This window comes from Aythya marila (genome assembly GCF_965140915.1).
Source record: "Aythya marila genome assembly, chromosome: 2".
Classification (NCBI taxonomy): Eukaryota; Metazoa; Chordata; class Aves; order Anseriformes; family Anatidae; genus Aythya; species Aythya marila.
The window spans coordinates 122,866,052-122,887,623 of NC_139043.1; the positions used below are offsets into that span (position 1 = coordinate 122,866,052).

The following is a 21,572-nucleotide window of genomic DNA, read 5'->3' on the forward strand; positions in this document are numbered from 1 at the left end:
GAGCAAAAACAAGTATATGTGTGGGGGTGGTACATTATGTAAAAGGCAATACATAATGAGTCAACAATTATATTTATTGTTTTAAAAATACCCATGAAATTTTGTTCCAGCATGCTGAGCAGCTTATAGTGGATTCCCACACTATCTTGTTATAACCACCAATCTTTTTTCCTACCATTTTGTTTTTTCCATAATCAGTGCTGTCAACACACTGGAGGGAAGGGATGCCATCCAGAGGGACCCAGACAGGCTTGAGAGGTGGGCCTGTGTGAACCTCACAAAGTTCAACAAGGCCAAGTGCAAGGTCCTGCATCTGGGCTGGAGGAATCCCAAGCACAGGCTGAGTGGACAATGGATTGAGAGCAGCTCTAAGGAGAAGAACCTGGGGGTCTTGAATGAGAATCTCAACATGAGTCAGCAATATATGCTTGCAGACCAGAAAGCCAACCGTGTCCTAGGCTACATCAAAAGAAGTGTGTCCAACAGGTCAAGGGCCTCTCCCTTCTATGGGAGGGCCTCTTCCTCTCTACTATGCTTTTGTGACACCCCACCTGGAGTATTGCATTCAGCTCTGGGGCCTGCAGCACAAGAAGAAAATGGACCTCTGAGTTAGATCAGAGTGTTGGAGCACCTCTCCTACAAAGACAGGGTCAGGGAGTTGGGGTTGTTCAGCCTGGAGCAGAAAAGGCTCTGGGAAGACCTTACAGCAGCCTTCATGACTAATGGGGGGCCTACAGGAAAGCTGGGGAGGGACTCTGTGTCAGGGGGTAGAGTGATAGGACAAGGGGGAATGGCTTTAAACTAATAAAAAAAAAAAAAAGGTAGATTTAGATTAGGTGCAAGGAGCAAGTTTTTTCACTCAGAGGGTGGTGAGGCATTGACACAGGTTGCTCAGAGAAGCTGTGGATGCCCCATCCCTGGAGGTGTTCAAGGCCAGTCTGGATGGGGCTTTGGGCAGCCTGATCTGTTGGGAGGTGTCCCTGCCCATAGCAGGGGTAAGAACTAGAGGATCTTTAAGGTCTTTTCCAACACAAACATTTCTGTGATTCTATGAACACAATCTTATTTGTAAGAAAGCCATAAACATGTTAGAGCAAAAACTATGGTATTCAGTTTCTGTTGCATTCCCCATATTTTCCCACCATAACAGAGCAGGGAGAAGGGAGGGCACTTTTGCAGCTGCATAACACAATTCCAGATTAACAGCAAGCAGATTTTCCAAAATATAGCATTCAAAATCCACTAACCAAGCAAAACCAGTTCCTTTGCAAGAATCTTGCTAGAAAAGTTTCAAAATGAATCTTTGAGTGAACACTGGAACGTGACCCCAACATAACCCATTTAACTGTCCTACTCCTTACTACAGATGTTTAAATTCCTGACTTGAATCAGACAAGTTGGCAATTTTGCAATCCAGGTCCCTGTCAACACAAGAAAATGCCATAATATTGGCTATTCATTATTTCTGTACCTCTCTTTCATCCACACAGTCTGTGAAAAAAATCTGAAACTTTACTCTCATCCTCATAGATAACAAGCACGTATCAGATATCTCACTATTTGGGGAAAAAGTAAAATAAAAATCTGTCTTTGCCCTACCCTGCTTAATTTCTGACACAGATTAAAGCCTTAAGAAAGTTTTCTTACCATTCACTCCCATTTACTCAGATACACTTCGGAAAAGGGGTTCACAGCTGGTGTGAATGCATACCAGGAGTTAAGAGACCATCGAAGGAACATATTATGTTTAGTTTCTCCTTGGGAGATGCTTCCCAGATGCGTTAGGAAACCAAATGGCACAAGGGCCAATCCCAAGAGAGAACTCAAGCTTCAGTATTACCTTACTTGTTTGTCAAGGATTTAGAGACTGCCATAAAATAACGTGTATCATCAGAAACTAGCTAAGTCTCTGCAAAAATTTAAATTATACACTCGATTATGGATAGACAGGATTCTGTCTGCTCCTTAAAGCAGCATCACAAAGGTTCTTATAGGCCACCAGAACAAGGCAATGAAATAAAAATACAGCAGTAAGCTCCTCAGGCATTCAAAAGCATCTCTATCAGAATAAGATGCTTTTAACTCCTTTTACTATAAAGCCTGAAGAATGGTCAGACCTTTTTAGGTTATCTTCTAGGTGAGCTTTTACTTTCTGCACAGGAATTTAAATTATAATTTGTGGTAAAAATTTAATCTACTAAAGTATAAATGTGCATAAAAGAAAGACAATTAAGCTTCATCTGCAAAAAATATTAAAGCTGCCAATATAAAGCACACACATGAAAAATTAAGCCTATAAAAATATATAATGAAAGACATCTGGCACAAATGTCAGCCTTTGCATGCTTGTTTTGTCAGCTGTCAAATCAAGATAATATACGATGGTAAAAGGCATGCTGACAGCAACATTCTTAGTATTTTAAAGAACAATCAAAAAATACATGCAGCTGTAAGAAAAATATCTGCATTGCTACCAAACTAACTAAACAGGGCTCATGGTCCTTAGATAAATATTAACACTTGACTCTCAAACAGAAGTCTTTGCAGGACAGGTCCCAAACTATTTCCTCCCCACACAAACCCTTTTGGAAAAGTTACATTGAATTCTAAGCAATTACATATACAATCCTTTATACAGTTATTGTAGGTAAATACTGTTCCTAGGCAGCAAATGGAATAGGGTTGAACAATGCCATCCATTACATACTTTGTCAATAAAAAAGCCTTTTAAGAAAAAAATAAATCTTCCTAATAATTGATTTTATTCCCTGCCCCAGTTATTTTGGTACGTTACACTAATTTAATAAGTGAAAGGCTTCCCCCATGTAGAACAGAAGTTTGAGATACACTTTATACTTGTGCATATGAAACAGTAAAAACGGAAAAAAAAAACAACTTAGGATGTTCCAATTATGGTCCTCCTATAGTCTGCTCAGACCAATAACAAAGAATTAAAAGGAAAATGAAACCATTGTATTAATAGTTTTTTGATCTTAACAAGTTTCTTGATGAAATAATTGAGCAATAATACTACGAGACAGAAAAGAAAATTGACTGAGATGATGCTACATACATACCTCAAGATTTTATATAGTATTACAGTCATCAACTCCTGGAAACCAAGGGAGCAATAGCAATGAGTTACTCATAAAGACTGCAGCCTAGTTTCCTGTTAAATATATAACCATGCTGCAACAAAAACACATTACTTTTAAATAACTATTCCTTAAAAAGCATGCCTGAGTTTTTTCTGCTGTAGTCAGGAAGCTAAATCAGGCTTGCATTCATTCACATAGCAGGCCCGCTCTGCCACTTTACTTTCAGTGCTGAGGAAGGTGAATGAAGTTAGTTTTCCACTGGAAAGGAAAGCAAGTTTACTGATGGTTTTTTTTTTTTTTTTTTTTGGTTTTGTTTTTGGTTCTTTCATCCCTTTGTAAAGCAATTTCTACTTGGTATCATGAAGTTAAAAAGTTTTAGCCTCTCTTACACTGACTCTGCAGTGAGAAAGGGCAGGTGAAAAGAAAGGGATCAAACCAAGACCTCTGGCTAGCACAGATGCTGCAGTAGGCACTGAACTTGATGACTCAGAGCTGACAAACTCCCTGAAACACCCATCAGAGCATCAAAGCTCCTAGGGGACTGACTTCTCTGGGAAAACCTCATTACAGAAAATAAATAAATTATTAGGCATCATTTTGCAAGATACACCAATGCAAAGTCATCCAACCACTGCATTTGGGAATTAAAGAAGCCTAGGTTAAAGCTGGTTTGCAATCGTGCTGAAAAGTCTCCAGGCAAGTAAGATAATGATGTACTTTCAGGTTTTCCTGAAGTATCACCGGACTTATCAGGGGTTTCAGACCTGAACCACATGCTTCTTCTACCTAGTAGAAATCTCTGATAAGCATGAAACTGGACAGTAATACCTTGAATCTGTTGCACTTGTGCATAACGCGTTACGATTCAGAGAACTTTTTCCTCAATGTTTTTATTAAGTAACACTTAAGTAAGCTACACACATAAATCTCCCTGTTTTCTCTCATGCAGATAGGAACAAGGCACATAAGAAAGTTCTCACAGTGATTTACATCTACAATCACTTGCACTAAAAGATATATAAATAAATAATGCCTCCTCTCTCTTTTTGCAGTAAGCTTTTGTTATCACCAAGACTATTAAAATGAAGCTTTCCACATGAGCAGTAGCTCAGTGAAATATCTCTGCCATTTCAAATGCTTTCTGTATAATATCAAATACTGCCAAGATACTTAATCAGATTGATTATCTGAGACTGAAACAAACAACTTGCAGCCCTGACAGCCAAAATCATTATGTTAGAAACGGGGAAGGATAAATGAAGGCCTGTAGTGCCCCACCACCATACAGCACTGTATATTTTCCTCCTGCCTCTACCTTGAAAATCAACAGAGACTTATAAAAAGAAATAATGGATGTTAACAGCGGCATTATCGCTAGCCTACAGGTAAAACAAATGCAAACTACAACTATCAGAAATAACTTTTAGTATAATTAAAGATCTTTTGCAATCTAAATATTCAAGCTGAATTTTTCAATGTATGTAATGCTTTTCATGTTTTCTTTAAATAAAGAGAATTCTACATTTTAAAGACCCATACATATCTCAGAATACTGTATCAGGATCGTGCAAGTAATGACTTCTAACAACAGATTTTAAAACATGTAAAGCAGTGCCTTGATATAAAATATCTTCTGATTTTTAAGATAAGACTGTGTTAAACCTCACAATTCCTCTGCATCAAAAGATGTTTTAATCTCCAGTTAAGAAGCAGAAGAAGTAAGGCACATAAAAATTGAGTTTGACAAACACACCAACACCTCTGCACTTGCCCGACTTGGTGACCTCACCCATCCATAATGGTTCTCACCAATAATGACCTTCTGACACTGAATAAGGGTTGTCAACAGGTACAGTCTTTCTGCCACTAAATATCTACCTGACCATGGATTTTCTTGCAACCTGCAGAAGCACAATTTCTCCAGGGGCAGAGGAAGGAAGTGGCAAGCACACATGCAACCACACAAATGCACATCAACATGTTTTGTCTCAGTCATCATCACATGAGTTTCATTTCCTTCAGAAACCAGACTGAAGCAAGGAGGGTACGGAAGATACATAAATATGCAGCTATCGTACTCCTTTATTCTCACACTTTAAATCTCTCATTCACTTTCTCGATGATTGCTGGTCATCCTTCTTTGTTACATTGCACTGATCATCACAGAGAAGCTTGGGAAACACTTTGGCATCCACGTAATTCTTGTAAAAACACTGGGAAGTGTAATCCTCTCAAAACAAGGATCCTAGGGAACAAGGGAAGCCGTATTTTGGCTCTCTACCAACCATTTTATAGCAAAGGTAATTAGTAAGTTACATACAATTGTAAGTAACACCAGCACAAAATCCAGCTTCCCTCGCCACTTGCTCTGTGCTAACTATGCCAAGATCGTGACAAGCTTACTTAGCATGGTTATTGTTTCCAATTTCAAACCCTTATACTTAATTAACTTTTAGCTCTATATGGTCTATCTTAAAGAGCTAAACAAACTAAAAAAAAAATAAAATACTCCAACCCTATTACCTCACCTTTTCTTCTCTCTACAGCCACAATGCACTAGACACACTTTAGAAAGACTTCGTTTATACTGAACACCTAAGATTTGTTAAGTGTGATACTTCACTTTTGAAATAAGTTATACAGCATATCATACATTCCTGACACTGATCAATCTTTTTATATCAGGAGAGAGTTCAGTATTTCAGAAGCAAAAGTCTGTGACAGAAATCACAAGAGAAAAGAAAACGACGGCAATGAGTTGAGTTTCACGTGCATTAGGTACCTTATTCTATCACCTGACAATTGGAAAGAGCTGACCTTCTGTTGCTTTTTTGGACTGAAAAGCATCAGACATTAGCAACAACTCTTAAAATTTTATATAATACATACTTACACATGTTCATGCGTACATACACACAAATGGAACTCCATGATTCAATTCAAATGTGAAAAGAAAAGCTAAAAAGATTGGGACAGTGATCAGAATTTCAATAGTCCTTTCAAGAAATCAACAGGAAATGATAACTAATGAGAAATTCCAAATATTATTAATACAGGAAAATATGTCCAGCTTTGACAACCAATGTAGTCATGGAATAAACACTTCCATCTTCAGTAGCTGCTAAAACAAACACTCTTTTACAGGCTTTGACAGAGAACAGAATTCATTTCCCCTTTACAGCTGCACTGCTTCAAAGTCAGTTAAACATCAATGTGACAGCCTTACTTGCTAGAGCTTAGACATTTACTGTATTATCTTAGCTGGACATGACCAGAAAGCAGAGACTGAAACAGAAAAGGGGGGAAGAGAGGGAAAAATCAAGTTTGTTTTTCTTAAACACCTTATGAAGTATTTGTCTTACTTGTTGCCAGAGAACTACTCTTCTTATTCACATATTTAAAGGCATTTGAAGTCTTGCTAAATACAAGCATAACACATGTCTGAAGGCAAAATGTTCACTTCAGCAGAGCTTATATACACAGAGAGCATTCAGGCACCAAACTCGCTCTGCAATACAATGTACTTATATAAATGAAACTTAGTAGACTGAGCTATTATCAATAATTACAGATTAGACCATCGTATTTGCAACTAGACATCACCCTACTGATTTCCTCATTAAAATCTAGATACAGTTTTTGCTCTTACCCATGTTTCTGCCACTGACTTTTCTGTACAATCCCTATCTTACAAAATTATGGTGAAGTTTAATATATATTATTTCATACAGAGCACCAAGACAATAATAAGTATTTAATAGTAATCAGGAAGAAGTACTGGCCAGATGTCAAGTCAGCTCTGACAATGCATACAGGCCACTAAATTTACTGCCTTGAATGAAAAATAGACACCAGATAAGTGCAGCAGACATTTACAAAAAGCGGTCTACAGAGTATTTCCTGATATTGTGTAGAAAGCTGGCTGGTCACATGATGATGACTCTGCTTACTTCCAGATGTTTAATTGCAGTAAAGAAAATTCAGAATACATCAATCCACGTTCTTACTACTCATTTCCCATGAAAGCAGTTGTTGTGGCCATCAGAGGAAAATTACATGATCACAAAGAGAAGATGTTTTGTGCATTACTTACCAAAATACAACCCAAACTACTAGTGGAAAATTTGCCAAGTGACTAGTTCTTTCACGGTAAATGATCTCTCAAAACCAGCACTCAGAAAAAATCTGTACCATACAATGACATTTTCCATTAGGACTTACAGCATATTCTTCCTTTTTTATATATGCTATAAGCAAGCTTTTTTTTTTTTTTTTTTGCATATTTTCCTTTATTTTTATTAGTATTTTCTACCTAAATACAGAAGTTGTATGTGAAAGATAGCCTAAATCACCAATTTTCTGTTGAGGGGGTAGGGGGAAAAGGAGGGAGAGGGTGAGAGGGAGCACACAGTAGCTAACGAAGACAAAATGTTGTGACACAAAACAGTCTGCATAAATTATGTTATTAGATGTTATCTTTTTTCCCCCCTTCCCACTATTTGAGCCCTTGCTTTTGGGCCAAGACGAAGTTCTAGAGAAAACTGATGATTTGTGGCCATATAATTTGGCATAACCAGTAAGTTTATACTCAGGAAATCTCCAGATCTCTGTGAATAGGAGTTTGAACTACCTTTCACCTTTTAAAGGGTCACATCAAGGTTAAAGGAATGAAAAATCGAGATGGGCTTCATCTACCAACAATAAAATCACTCTTCACACACGGCCTGATTGGAAGATTTCTCCTTATTTCACAACTCTGATGCGCCAAATTTCATGGCATCCCTGTAGAGTACTCTACAGCTCCAGTTTGTGATGTATTTGAGGTTTCTGCCTGGAACTCGTCTGTGTGAACTCCCACACTCCCCTATTGCAACTGGAGTCAGAAAAGATACTTATGTTTATATTTCCCCTCTAGGAAAAACAGAATAGAAGTGAATTAAGCATTCACTACAAACACAAAAGCTTAAAACAAAAACAACCTGCATCTTTCCAAACAGCTCAAATTAATGACCCCCAGGGCATGCTGCAGAGGCTGTCCCTTTGGCTGGACTTGAGATGATCTGGCTCTGCTTACAGCGGGGAGATAGTGCACTTTGTGTGTTTATACGTGTTTACCTGCTAAGGTGTTAGGGCTTTGGAGTTGTGTTTTTTGTTTGTTGTGTTTTCTATGGGGGTGGGGTGTGGGGGTTGGATTGCTGCTGTTCTCTCCTTACTCCAGCAGCACTATTTTTAGTAACTATCAAACGGGTAACTGCAGTTCCTCTCCTATCAACAGAAAGATATCCAGCTTGAAGTGGCAAAGCAGCCCAGTTCGTACATGCTAGCAATTCTTCAAATAGAAGCTGGTGAGCCAGACCTGGCTTGCTTGTGATGCAACTCACACTTCATTACGTTCACTTTAATGCAGAAGACAGAAGAAGGTGGCTTTGCATTTGAAAACAAGTCTTTGATGGAAATATTGTAAAATAAAAGTGTGATTTCTATCTGTATAATCCTTATAGAACTAATGATACTTATATCTCCCTGTCAGCTACTAGAAAGCACAGAAAAAACTTACATATCCTAAAAAACTTCCCTCCCCACACATGTACAAAAAAAGACTACACAATGTTTCCCCCCCCAAAATCTTACAAAACTTACATTTCAATAGCTAATGCCAACTTCAAAAACATGCCACAACCTATTATTACAAATTGATATAAAATTAACTTTATAAGAACCAATCATCTGTGTTCTCAAAAAAATAAAATACAATCTCAGAAGCAACAATAAGGTAAATCCACATATGCAATTCAAGCAATTCAAAACAAACATGCAAGTCAACTAACGTATAGCTACATTTACTGAAATCAGAAATCTTGGGTGAAATAAAGGAACAAAGTTTGGGACAGAATGGCAATGGAAAACTCTGCAGGAGAGGCTGCGCTTAGCAGTACTGGAGTTGAGTCTATGAGACTCATCTCAAAATTCACATCAAAAAAATCCTCTGATATTTCTCAATATATGCAATGTGTGTTGCACAGCTTGTACCCATTCCATAATCCTGAAGAAATACTAAGTGCGGTTAAAATGATTTATTCCACTGAGCTTTTTATTGTATTAATTTATACCCTATGACATCACCAAGCATACATGTTTAAAACTTCAATTTAATTTGTAAGACAGAAAAATACATAACCTGCTAAAATATAAGTAGGCATGTTATATGGCTTTTAAAGGTGAACTGCTGCTGAAAAAAATAACAGCAATATACACAGAATATCCAACACAGATCAAAAAGTAAAATTCCATATTGATTCCATTATTAACTGAAATCCTGCCCTCAAATTCAGGTTAGTTTTAACTGCTAAAAATGCCCTTTATACGTGACACAGAACAAAACATAGGAGTTCTGAAAGTTTATTTTAAAGGCTTTGGGCAGGCTAAACATTACATGCATGAACTTGCAAAACATTCAAGCTGCTTCTTTGTCTACTTGTAAAAAGCAGAACTTCTCCCCTGTGTTCCCGTCATGTGAATTTAATAATCAATTTTGTTATGGAAAAAAATAACGATTCCTCTTGTTGGGGGCATAAAACATGTATGCAAACAAGAGAAGCTGAAAAGACAAACTTGCCCATGCATAAATAATGCTGAAGACAAAAGAGACACTAAAACCCTAAGCCAATCACCCTCTTAGGTAAATAAGATATTTTCCCCTTATCTCTCAATGATATTAATTCCCAATGATATATTTGATCATAACTAAAAAGATAAATAAAATTGCAGCTTTCAACCTTAAGGTAGATCTTAAAAATACGACCCATTCATATAATTCCTTAGTCATCAGGTGACATTCCTAATTTAAAACAACCAATTCCCCCATGTGGCTCCATTATAAGGTGATAGCAAGCACCTCTTGTAATTTAAAGACATCCCATTTTCCTTGAGGTTAACCAGACAGCAAATCAAATAATCCCACAGAGGATTCAGAGAAAGCTTGACCCATTACTGAAGTGTTAAATTAGAATTTCAAAGAGTAACTCCATCATCACCATTCACAGAGATAGCTTCATGTTTCACAGAGGAAGAATTAAAAACTAAGTCAATATTCAGTTTTATCTCCTAACATAAGCAGACAAAAATATTGTAAACTCAAAATAATTTAAGTTGATTTTGTTTAATAAAATAGCAAAAGGCCATTGCTTCAACAGCAGTTCTTACAATTTCAATAGTAAATCACAACACATGTAAATAGTAGACATTTTATTTATATGAGGAAATGAAAAACAAATATTTTTATTTAGGCCACAATGAACTTGCACATTCTGCATATGGAGAAAATAATATGGATTGAGCCCATTTTACTATAAGAAAGTGAAGAGGTGACACTTCACCTCAAGCTCAGTGAGTTCTTCAGAGAAGATCTCGTTAACCTGACACTGAAGAGTAAATTCCCAGCTTTCTAGCATGTGTCCAGGGAATAATGCCATTCCTGCTGTTACCCATACACCATAATTCCCAGGGGCATGAGTATCACAAAATTTCCATCACAGAACCCATTCAAGGATGAATGGAAGACCCCATATTCTACAAATGTTTCCAGCTACCTTATCCACATCTGTTGATTAACCAAAAAAAGAGTTGATCAAAGTTCAAAAACATTTTCATAGCTGATACTTGACTTGAATTAAAGATAAAATAAAAAGTTAACTATTCAATGCAATAAACAGAATAACAGATGCTTCACACAAAGAGCCCATAACCAGTATGGCATGAGGATGGCTAAAGTTATCTGATATCCTGAACAAAGCAGCAAGACAGAATGAAAAACTGGTAATACAATCAGTACAAATTACAATATAGAAACAAACATGCAAACAAATGTTCAACTATTAAAATATTAATAAAAAAACATGTGTTGCTCTAGGTATGCACTCACATAAAACCATGTTGCATTAATTCATTTTCTCCACTGCTCCACAAGATGTTGTCCATACAAGTAAGCTCCCTGTTACTGACTTCCTTCCCTGTCAGCAGTAAGCAAAATCAGTTAAAAAACAGAAATATATTTTCTATACACTCAGCTCATGCCCCTTTTTTCTTCAGAAAAATTTTCAATTACCCAAATCCAATGTTTTACCCAACATTGGATTTTACATTTTCATCTTCCATGTATTAGTAGTTAGCTCAGTCTTTATGTAAGTCACCCTTATTTCCCCTTCTTAGATTGGAGGAGAAAAAAAAGCATGCCTCCTTCCATGAGAAAATTCTATGGTTAGGGATGCTACCTTTCTTTCACAGCTATTTTGATATAACTGAAATAATTTACATAAGTGTAACAGAACAGAACACAGATGACTATGAAAATTTTACCACAAACACTATAGTTACTACATCAGACAGTCCCAAAGTCACATCAACACTATGCCATATGATGGAATACAGTCTCTTCAACCATAATACAAAATAATCACTTAATCTTTTAAATTTTTAAGATTGTATTTTTACCTTTGAGAAACATGCTGTACACAGTTCACATTTTCACTTCTCATTTTCTCTAATGCTAAGAGATATAAAAATGTTGCATTTTTATCTTTTCAGGTTTTCAAGAATTCATCAGTTTTACCTGGCAAAAATCCTTCACACTCACCTAATCAAAGAATTTGGAAAAAAAAGGTGGCATAAATTTTCCTGTGGTCCTTATTTTCTATTTTATCTTTATAGTCAAATGTATCCATTTACTTATGGACAAATATCTCTCTGACATGAGGAACAGAGCTGTGCCTAGAATGGATTTCTCATTTTAGCCCCTGAACAGGAAAATGAAAGAAGAAAACAACACATTTTAAACTGTTTCAAGTTGCACGAATTCTCAATTCATCAGTAAAAATGCCCTTGTTTCAGAAAGCTTACTTCATGTCAAAGTAGGGTAAGCCATCTCAAAGCATTAATAGCAACCACAGGGGGATTTAATTGCTAAATATATCTGTAAATGTATACCTTAGCTTCCTTTGCAGTACCTTGCCTGAGAAGACAACCTGATAGGTAGCATATAAATAAATTAAATAAATGGAAGTGGGAAAGCGAAGAAACTTCTATCCTTTACTGCAAGGCATACACAGCAGGCAGGGTGCTCCAAGTTGAAATCCAGTTCTTCAACAATGTATTTAAGCAACAGTAAAAAGCAAAATTGTTTCAGAGGCAGAGACAGAAAGCTCCAACCAATAAAATATTCAGAAGCCCGAAGGGGGTGCAATCTCCCAGGAGGCCATAGACCCAAATGGGAATCAGGAGCATCATGCCTCTATCTTGTTGTGTGCTCAAAACAAGGAGGCACGCAGCAGTTTGCCCTCCCACCTCTCCCCCTTCGGCAACCCAGGATGAGCACAGCCCTGCACCCGTGCCTGTCAGTGCCTATGTGTGCACACAGGCACAGGACAGGGCTCTCAGCCCCTGCAGCCTCACCAGATAACATGGGTTGCACCAGGAGCCATCTCCCATGGCTGCAAAACATGGGCAGCTGGCCAGAGCCCGGCATGCTGCAACTGGACAGGGGAGCAGCACCTGGGGAACAGGGCCAGACCTCGGGAAGCAGATGGACCATCCGCCTCCCCTCAAAGCAGAACACAGTCTGTGTCAGATAGACAGATCAATAAATACACACACAAACACTCCAACTCCTATTAGAGTGTCACATGGATCAAGTGGTCGTGGTCCATGGCATCCCTCCTCCTACATTGCTGCCTGGGGGCTTTGGCCAGACAAACAAGCATGGGCTATCCCAAAGTGTTACCATGCTGTATCAGAAGATGACATGCAAAACACCTCTCCAGGAAGCCAGGGGCAGAAGGAAACATCTCAGAAATGGACTAAAGAAGCAGATAAGAGGAAAACTAAGTAGGAAGCAAGTTTGTAAACTGACGTTACTGGAATCAAGTTTATCATCAGCAGGCTGCTATGTTTCTTTTCTTTCTGTATTTTAAATAGTACCCACAATACCTAAAACAGGACCAAAGCACCGTATATGTGATTCTAGGCTGATATTCAGAAATAAATTAGTACTATACAGGTTTGCTGTACACACAGCATATCTGACACTAATCAATGAAAGCAGAAAATTAACAGAACATAATTCATTTGACAATTCATGCTGTAGCACATTACCTGTGGTGTACAATAGTGGTGGTAGCACACTTGGTGTGTGACAGCAGCAGAATAGCATGGGCTGTTTCATATAAAATGGCCTATTGTGTTGTTTTTTTTCCTCCCCTTTTCTGTATTTGTGTCACGTATGTTGTAAGTATGGCAATCATAAGTGTTATACAATAGACTCACATGTATTGATCCCCTAGATATTTTGCTGCAGATCAGGAGCTGCAAACTTGAATAACAACAAAAGAGCAGGCTCATAGAGAATGCAAGACCAGAATCACAGTCATGGATGAGGAATATTTTAAACACTGGTAGTCATGCATGAAACTTCATGTATCATCAGACACACACAGAACTTATTCCCCTGTAGGATATATTCAGGAAGTTACATACCACAATTCCTGACAGGAAAAGTTTTTTCATGACTCTCTTCAGCTGTACTGTGCAATACAAATAGAGCTAAGCAGGATTTGTCAAGAGAAGCCAAGCAAAAAAAAGTCTGAAAACTGGAAGGCCATAAAAATTAACCCAAGTGAAATTTAATACATGTTGGCCACCTACCTTCAGAGAAATATAGATGTTTCAATCCCATTTTAAAATACTACTAACTTTGCCACCACACAGTAGAGTTAGAGTCAAGCTTACATCCTGGACAAAAAAATAAAAATGAAGACATCTCACTCTTTTATGACTGTGAAATAGGTGCCTAGAGATTGAAGGACAAAGGAACCCAAAGCAAAAATGGATCTTCAGTTCAACGGGTTACTTGTAATGATGATTCAAAGTTTACATGAAAATATCAGAATATAAGCAAAAGAAAAATATACTGGAAGTACACAAATAGAAACATTTTAACTCAGTATGACATTACTGCAGTCTCCCTCAAGGATGAACTGATTTGTGATACCCACTATAAAACTAACTCTCTTCTCAATTCTAATTTTAAATGTTCCTAGATTGCCTATTGCTGTCACTTTGAAAGATATGGAGCTTGGTGTATACTGAACACTTTAGTTTATTGAACTGGGACTACTGAAGGAACAAAAGCACAGATAATGAAAAAGAGGAAGAATCTGGATCATAAGTTACTAGACACACATACTAAAATCTGATCGCTATGTAGCCAGGTAACCACAAATGGCTGTCCTTTCTGAGGAAGGAAAATATTCAAATACCTTTTCTCTTTCCAGATTGTTAAGATAAGGTTTCTTGTCTATGCATAGTTTAAGAGATATTTCTAAACCAACTTAATATTAAACTTAAAATCTTTAACTTATCTGAGACTGTATTTTTCAACATCCAAAGTTTATTTAAAAATTACAATTTCTTGCCAATCCAGTTAATATAAAGGTAAATTAATCAGAGAGAAACACTGTGCCACACTTTATATTAACCAGCTGCAAATTTGCTTACTATTCTTGTCACATAAGTCTTCAGACTTTAACATCCCAGCATTGTGGCATGATAAAAACTCATCAACTTTAATGTACAGAAATATCCATGAACCTCAAATTATTGTACTATAATGCTGTCAAATAAACAGACTACTGGAATTCAATTTCCAGAAAGCCAAGGCAAAATCTACTGGCCTTAATCCGAAATACCAGTGTCATTTTCAAGCCCTGTATTTAATTAATACTATTTGCTGTCAAGAGCTGAGCTGGGTAAATATTTCACTCTTCCCAATTCAGGGGCTAAAGGCAGGCCCAGAGGAAAATTTGCCCGAGTAAATGCATCTCATCTTCTTTGATGATGCAAGTGCTCAGTTGTCCTGTTCTTGACCCCTTTAGAATTCCCAGGCTCCAATACCACTGGTACAATGTCATCAATCTATATTTAAAATATATATTGATTTTCCACAGACAATAATGACAGCTATTCCTTCTGCAAATGCACATATAGTATACCTTTGCCCACAGAAAAACGTTCCTATCAAGGTAAGAAATGAAAAAATCTTACTAAAGCCCATTACTAAGTCAAAACCAATATTTAAGAAGTGAATAAAATCAAGTTAGAAATCTCATTTCCTAAATATTTTTTATATAACTCACTGAAACTGAAATGTTAGAAATAATCTTCCTGGATATAGCTAGAAAAGGCAAATTTCAATCAATTGAATGATAGTGTTTTCAACAGTCTTTGATATATGAAGTTTGGTTCTATCAGTTCAGTAAGAAGTTCATTGACAGAGAACTCCATTTCAGTCCATTCACAGTAATTAATGAGTTTTACATATTTAAGGACAGTTCAGTCCAGACCTGCAATGAATTTGGATGTTGTGGCCTCAAAACTATTAAAGTAGTTTTAATCTGCTTTCATTGTTAACAAATCTAGATCTGCTAGTTGCAAGGATGATGAGATTTCCCTCTAACTCTGTTTTCATTAATTTTAAAGGAAATGGAATATAGTATATTTGTGTAAATTTCAACTCTCCCACACAATAAAAACCAAGGATTTCCATAATCTCCCATTTGTAATTCAAGGAAGGAAATAATAATAATAATATATGGGTCAATTTAATAAATCTTAATAGATGCTCATTTCTCTACCTCTGTGGAACATTTTCACTGTACCACCCACACAGAAAGTTTGCTCTCAGATTAGCAGTATCGTTTTAACCCTGACTGCATTAAATTCACTATAATCAAGCATCTACTTTTATAGGCATCTTTATAGGCAATTCATGTTAACTGTCGCTACTGAACAGGAGTGACTGAAAACAGAAAAATCTGATCATATTTCATGCAAAACAGAGCTCCTCAGTTTTGAGGTCTAAGAAATGTGACCACATTCTCTTTATTTAGCACTAACCAATTCAAACTAGGTTAAAACTGCCTCAGATTCCTCTTCAAATGAGATGACCTAAGTCAGAAAAAAAATATGACCATCTTGTGATCAATAACTGTTTTACTTCAAGTATTTCCAAAATACAGACTCTATAGGAGTTAAGGTGTAGTGAACTCACTCCTGAGCTTTTGGTGGGCTCCATCCCAGCACAACTTTGCATTTTGATAGAAGTGATCTTTTTTATTTATATTTACACTACACATACACTTTTATTTATATTTCAAACATGGAACCTATTGTAATCTTTCCTCACATGCATCTTCAAACTAACAGTGAACACTCTTAAAACTGGCTTCAACATAAGGTACTTTTATTTTCAGTCTTACACTGTGTTTTCTGACAGCACTCCCTTCACACATAGGCATATTAGGAGGACACAGTCAAAAAATGGGACATCTGTCAGAATTTTATCTATGACTGCTGTGAGCAACAACGAGTACTACAACTCATAACAAACAGATGAATATTTTCTATGCATCACACTTGACACTAACTACAACACAAATGCCAATGAAATCACTACAAAGTTGGATTGAAACAGACTCTCATCAAGAGTGACAGAAAAGTGAGATTCCTCTACTCTGCATTTTTTGTTTTTTTCCCTGTGAAACATTCACTGCAAAAGAAATAATTTCAAGCAGAAAGAAAAGGCAAAAGAGACAGAGGATGTTTTCTGACTGAAAACCTTTAAATTAGGAACTAAGGTTAGCATTTTTATCTTGGTGGTTTGTTTAAAAACTGAAGTCTGAGTATCTCTAACTGCACACCCTTCTGGTAGGGCACAGCAGCTATCTTGTATGACCCTAACCACCAGATTTCCAAGGGTGTAGTCACAAGTTCTAGCATTTACATTATTTCTATATGCTTATGTATATATACACTCTAAAGCCGTTGAACCAGTCCAGGTCTCAAACTCTCATGCGCTACATTATATTCAGAATATATCCACCCAGTATTGAGCAGTAGTTTCACTTGCTGCAAAGCTTACTGCAGTGGCAGAGAGGCTGAATGCACGCAGTCGTTTTACAGTCCCACAACACACAGTCAAACACAACATTTATTCCACAGGCAGCTCATATCAAAAACTGAGGACAGAATTTCTTAAGAGATTCAAGCTGGTATATCTTTTCACAGAATCACAGAGTTGTAGAGGTTGCAAGAGACCTGAAGAGATTGAGTCCAACCCTCCTGCCAAAGCAGGTTCCCTAGAGCAGCCTGCCCAGGTAGGTGTCCAGACAGGCCTTAAATATCTCCAGAGAAGGAAACTCTGCAATCTCCCTGGGCAGCCAGTTCCAGTGCTCCGTCACCATGAAGTTCTTTCACATGTTGATGTGGAACCTCCTGTGATCCATTTTTTGGCCATTGCCCCTCATCCTGTCCCCACAAGCCACTGGAAAGAGGTTGGCCAAATCCCTCTGTCCCCCACACTTAAGATACTTGTAAACATTTTCTAAGTTCAGACATTAATAGTTAATATAATTTCTCTGATATTGCACCGGAGAATGTGAAACTCTGAATAAATAAAAAAGGACTGAAATCCCAGGAATTCAGAAGTCAGTGTTAACACTTCCAAGGATTCAAAGGAACCAAAGTGTGAAGCTATTCCGTATCTTATGCGATTCCCTTTCCCTTAGCTATCATGTGAACATGTGGGTAACTATCCATTTTAGAACATTAGGATATTATTTTTGGAGAGCTGCCTCTCTATTTCCAGGTTCATCCTTGGCTTCAAATCCTCTAATGGATTTTTTTTTTTTTTAAACTGTTTTCTTCCTCACTGTTATAACCACAGGCTTCATATATAAATATTTACCTCTTAGTTGCTCACATTAAAAGCTTTGAGCTTTTCATAAACAGCAACTATGTTTTATTTAGTATCTGCAAAGGTACCATATTACTTTCTGTCTCTGTAACAACTAAACGAATTTGGAATTTTAGTGCAGAACTTAGCAGCACTAAGCAAAGAAAGTTTTTTTTTCCCCACTCACATTAATTAATTAGGAAAAAAGGCAATTATATGCAAATTGCTTTTTATTTGAATATTTACCTTTTTCAGTCTTAACCTAATGCATTCTCTGTTTGATAGAAAATTGCAATCAAGACAACTGAAATGAAAACAAACATGCTATCAAATTGACAACAAAATTTCATGTTCTCTATGGGGAATGTTGGCAGTGACATTTTTCTTTCTTCATTATTCATACCTAACTCATTCTATTATGAGTCTTTTATTCACTAGAAAAAGAAAAATCAACTTATTTTGAGATTCTTACTTTCCGTTTAAGAAATTAATTTAAATGATCACAAAAATAACTTATTATTGAGAAAATCTGCATGTACACAGTACGATCATTATGCATCTCAAGTAGTGTAAATAAGTAATATAGTGTAAGCAATAAGTGTAACTAAGTGATAAATAACATCTACATGGCACAACATTTTCAAGTTAATATATAAACAAACTATTCAACCAGTATTATGAAGTCTATTGAATGCAATGAACTGCAAATTCTTATTATTAGAACAGCCAAGGAAAAAGGCAGAAAAACAGAAGCACTGAAAAGCTTCTTAAATCTCATTTCAGTTTAAAGAAAAGCATTGTTACTTTGAAAAAAAAAAAAATCAATGTAATTAACAAAAGAGGAAATGATACTTGACGTAGACATACATAATTTTACCCATAAATGGCTGGCATTGTATAAACAGCTATGCCCCAAAAAAACCCAAACCCTTCTTAGTTGGCTCACTCCCCACCTCTATATTTAGTGTGCAAGCCTCAAAAATACATATTTCTGACCTTAATAAGTCACTCTATGTGTTAAAAGACAACATTTATTCATGAGTACCCTGAAAAGGTTCTCACATAAAATCTCAAATGCGTATTTGTAAAAGATTTATACCAAGTGAGTGTATTGATATATTAAACATACCTAAAATAAAAACACAGCATTTATATTCTACTTTCTTTCACTGCAGTACCAAACTATTATTAGTCTGCATTTAAACAATCCACAGGGGTCCTGTTTTCTAATTCTCAGTGGTATTATCCCTTCTTGTGAGCAGAGTTAAACAGGCACAGCACTGCCTGATGGAGCCATCAGACAGTAATTCTTGAGCAACAAGCAGTTTAAGTCATCAGTGTCATTATACCTATTTCAGCCCTCAATTTAAGTAATTTATTAGTGCAGATAGTTGGATGGAAAAGCTTGTATTACTTCATACTCAACCTTCACAGAAAGACAGACCATAATCAGCACATAGGAAAAACACCAGTTCCTTCATTAAAGAATGAAGTATCAAACAAACTTCATGTGCAGGAGCATCCCATATTTATCCCCTTCAGCCTTAGCAGAACAGAGTCCCGTTCCTGGTCCTGGAGCTAAAGCAAGGTCCCTGCTTTCATAACCAGTTCAAGCATAATTGTTGAAAGTGTCTAAAATGTTCGTATTTCCTCTGACTGTAATATCACACATTACTTAAAACCAGGGTTTGTTCTGCTGTATCCACACAATCACTTTAAGATGTCTCACATCAAATTCCTCAGAAAAGGAGATAAAACTGTAAGGTGGTCTAATTAAACATGAGGGAGAACTCACCAAGACACAGCAAGGCAGGCAGGGAGTTCTAGAGGCTGTGTGTGTGAAGGACCCCAATACTCAGCTGCATCTCAGATATGCTGTGAACAAAATTGAGAAAAAGATTAGTGTTTTTTTTGTGTTTTTTTTTGTTGTTGTTGTTTGTTTTTTTTTTTTAGACAGGCGAAGAAAAATTAAAATACAATGGCTAGCACATCTCACTTTTAAGCATAACATCATGAGGGAAACATTATGCGTGTTGCAGAACATTATCTCTTTTTCCAGACACAACAATGTCCTTATAGTCGCACAATCACTCCAGGCACACAGCTTCCTCTTTACCTGCTACCTCCTGCAAATTTGCAGTGATAGTAACTAGGATGTTTAAATTAATTTACATGGTATGTAGTCCTTGTTTTCACAAAAGAATCTGTGGGAACTCTCTGCAAAAGTGCTTGGTTCCTTTTTTGGTTGACTGCTTGGCTGGCTGACTTTGTAACATATGAGTTTCAAATCTCTAAAAAGGAGAAACTGGTGTTTTTTACAAAATGCTTCTCAAACATTATTAAAAATTGTACGTGTAGAAGCATGTTTCTTCTCCACTTACAAGACCTCTGACTTGAATGATGAGTATTGATGGACAAACTAAAAAACAACCAAAATCAACCAACCAGCAAACAACAACAAATATCTCTTCATTAGTACAGAACTTAAGATACCAGAAGAGCAGAAGACAAGCATCACAAAGCAATGTACATTTCTTCAGAAAAGAAGAACAGGTAGGTAATAGTAACATGACACCGTCCATAAAAATATTATACCTGGACTCCTGTTTGTAAAAGCCAGACAAGTACTTTATGTCAAATATATCCAAGCAAGCTACCAAAAAGTTTTCTAACTTGTCTTTCTCAGCAGAACATAAAGAAAATGAAAGATAAGCTATGATATAACAAAATAATAACAACAACAAAACAGTAACAAAAAGCACTAATTATGCCTCAAGAAAAGTGGGATTTCTAGACAACTATATGATTCCTGTCAATATCGCCATCTCACAAAAAATCTTCTTCAAATAAAATCTGCTGATTTTTTTCTAGTTCAGACAGGATATCGCTACAGTAACAGGTTATTCAGAGGACCCACTAAGAAAAGAAGTGTTTTCGTATAAAATACATACACAGAAGATCTGAAAACATTACTGTCTCAGGAATGCCTAAGAATTATACAAGGTCTACAAAACTTTTTTTTTTTTTTTTTAATTTTTATTTTGGTTTTGCAGTTTGCCCTCATTCATGCAAAACATGGTTATGTCTTGGGGTAAAATAAGTAAAATACCAGATCATTTGGCACTTTAGCAGGAATTACAAATTTTGCCAGACACCTGCAGTTCAGAGGGATTCAGTAGGAGAAGCCACTACCCAAGCAGATGATGAGGCATAGCCACTGGGTGCCCTTCAGGCCAAAGGCAGAGAGCAAGGGCTTCAGCTCCAGCCATGGTGGTATGGCCCTTTGCCATAGGATTGCAATAATAACAAGAGTGTCTGTGCAGACAGAATTGTTTTCCATTCATCTCCCAACTCCAGAAGGGCTGAATGACCATCTTTTCAGCTGCTGCACACCAGCAAAGGAGGATGGGCACTACTCAAGTACCATCTTGTCTCTCAACCACGAGTATGGCTGGTGTTTTCCTCCTGCTAGTTTATTTTGGGGTCCTCATCTCCTGATCTATGTGGCCTTCCAATATCACTGCTCAGAGTCTGCACATGAGTAACATGATTCCCAATGACTCCTCTACAGCTCACTGGGCACAGTGCCACAATGATGAAAGATCAGCAAAATTTGTCATTTCCATTTATTTTTTTTTCCTATTTGTATAACATTTTAAATAACAACGATAGGGCTGACTGAAAACCAAGAC

At 36.9% G+C, this 21,572-nt stretch overlaps 1 protein-coding gene across 5 annotated transcripts in view; it reads right to left on the reverse strand.

Moving 5' to 3' along the window:
• The window catches only part of NCOA2 (nuclear receptor coactivator 2), a 197,485-nt gene that overhangs the window by 167,935 nt on the left and 7,978 nt on the right, over positions 1-21,572 (reverse strand). For 3 of the 5 annotated variants that reach the window (XM_082753629.1, XM_082753632.1, XM_082753630.1), the window contains exon 2: positions 19,676-19,755. The gene's annotated coding sequence lies outside the window, so the exon portion shown is untranslated. Of the gene's footprint in view, positions 1-11,019; positions 11,108-19,675; positions 19,756-21,572 lie in introns of all 5 variants that reach the window. The other 2 variants (XM_082753633.1, XM_082753631.1) reach the window with 1 other exon arrangement.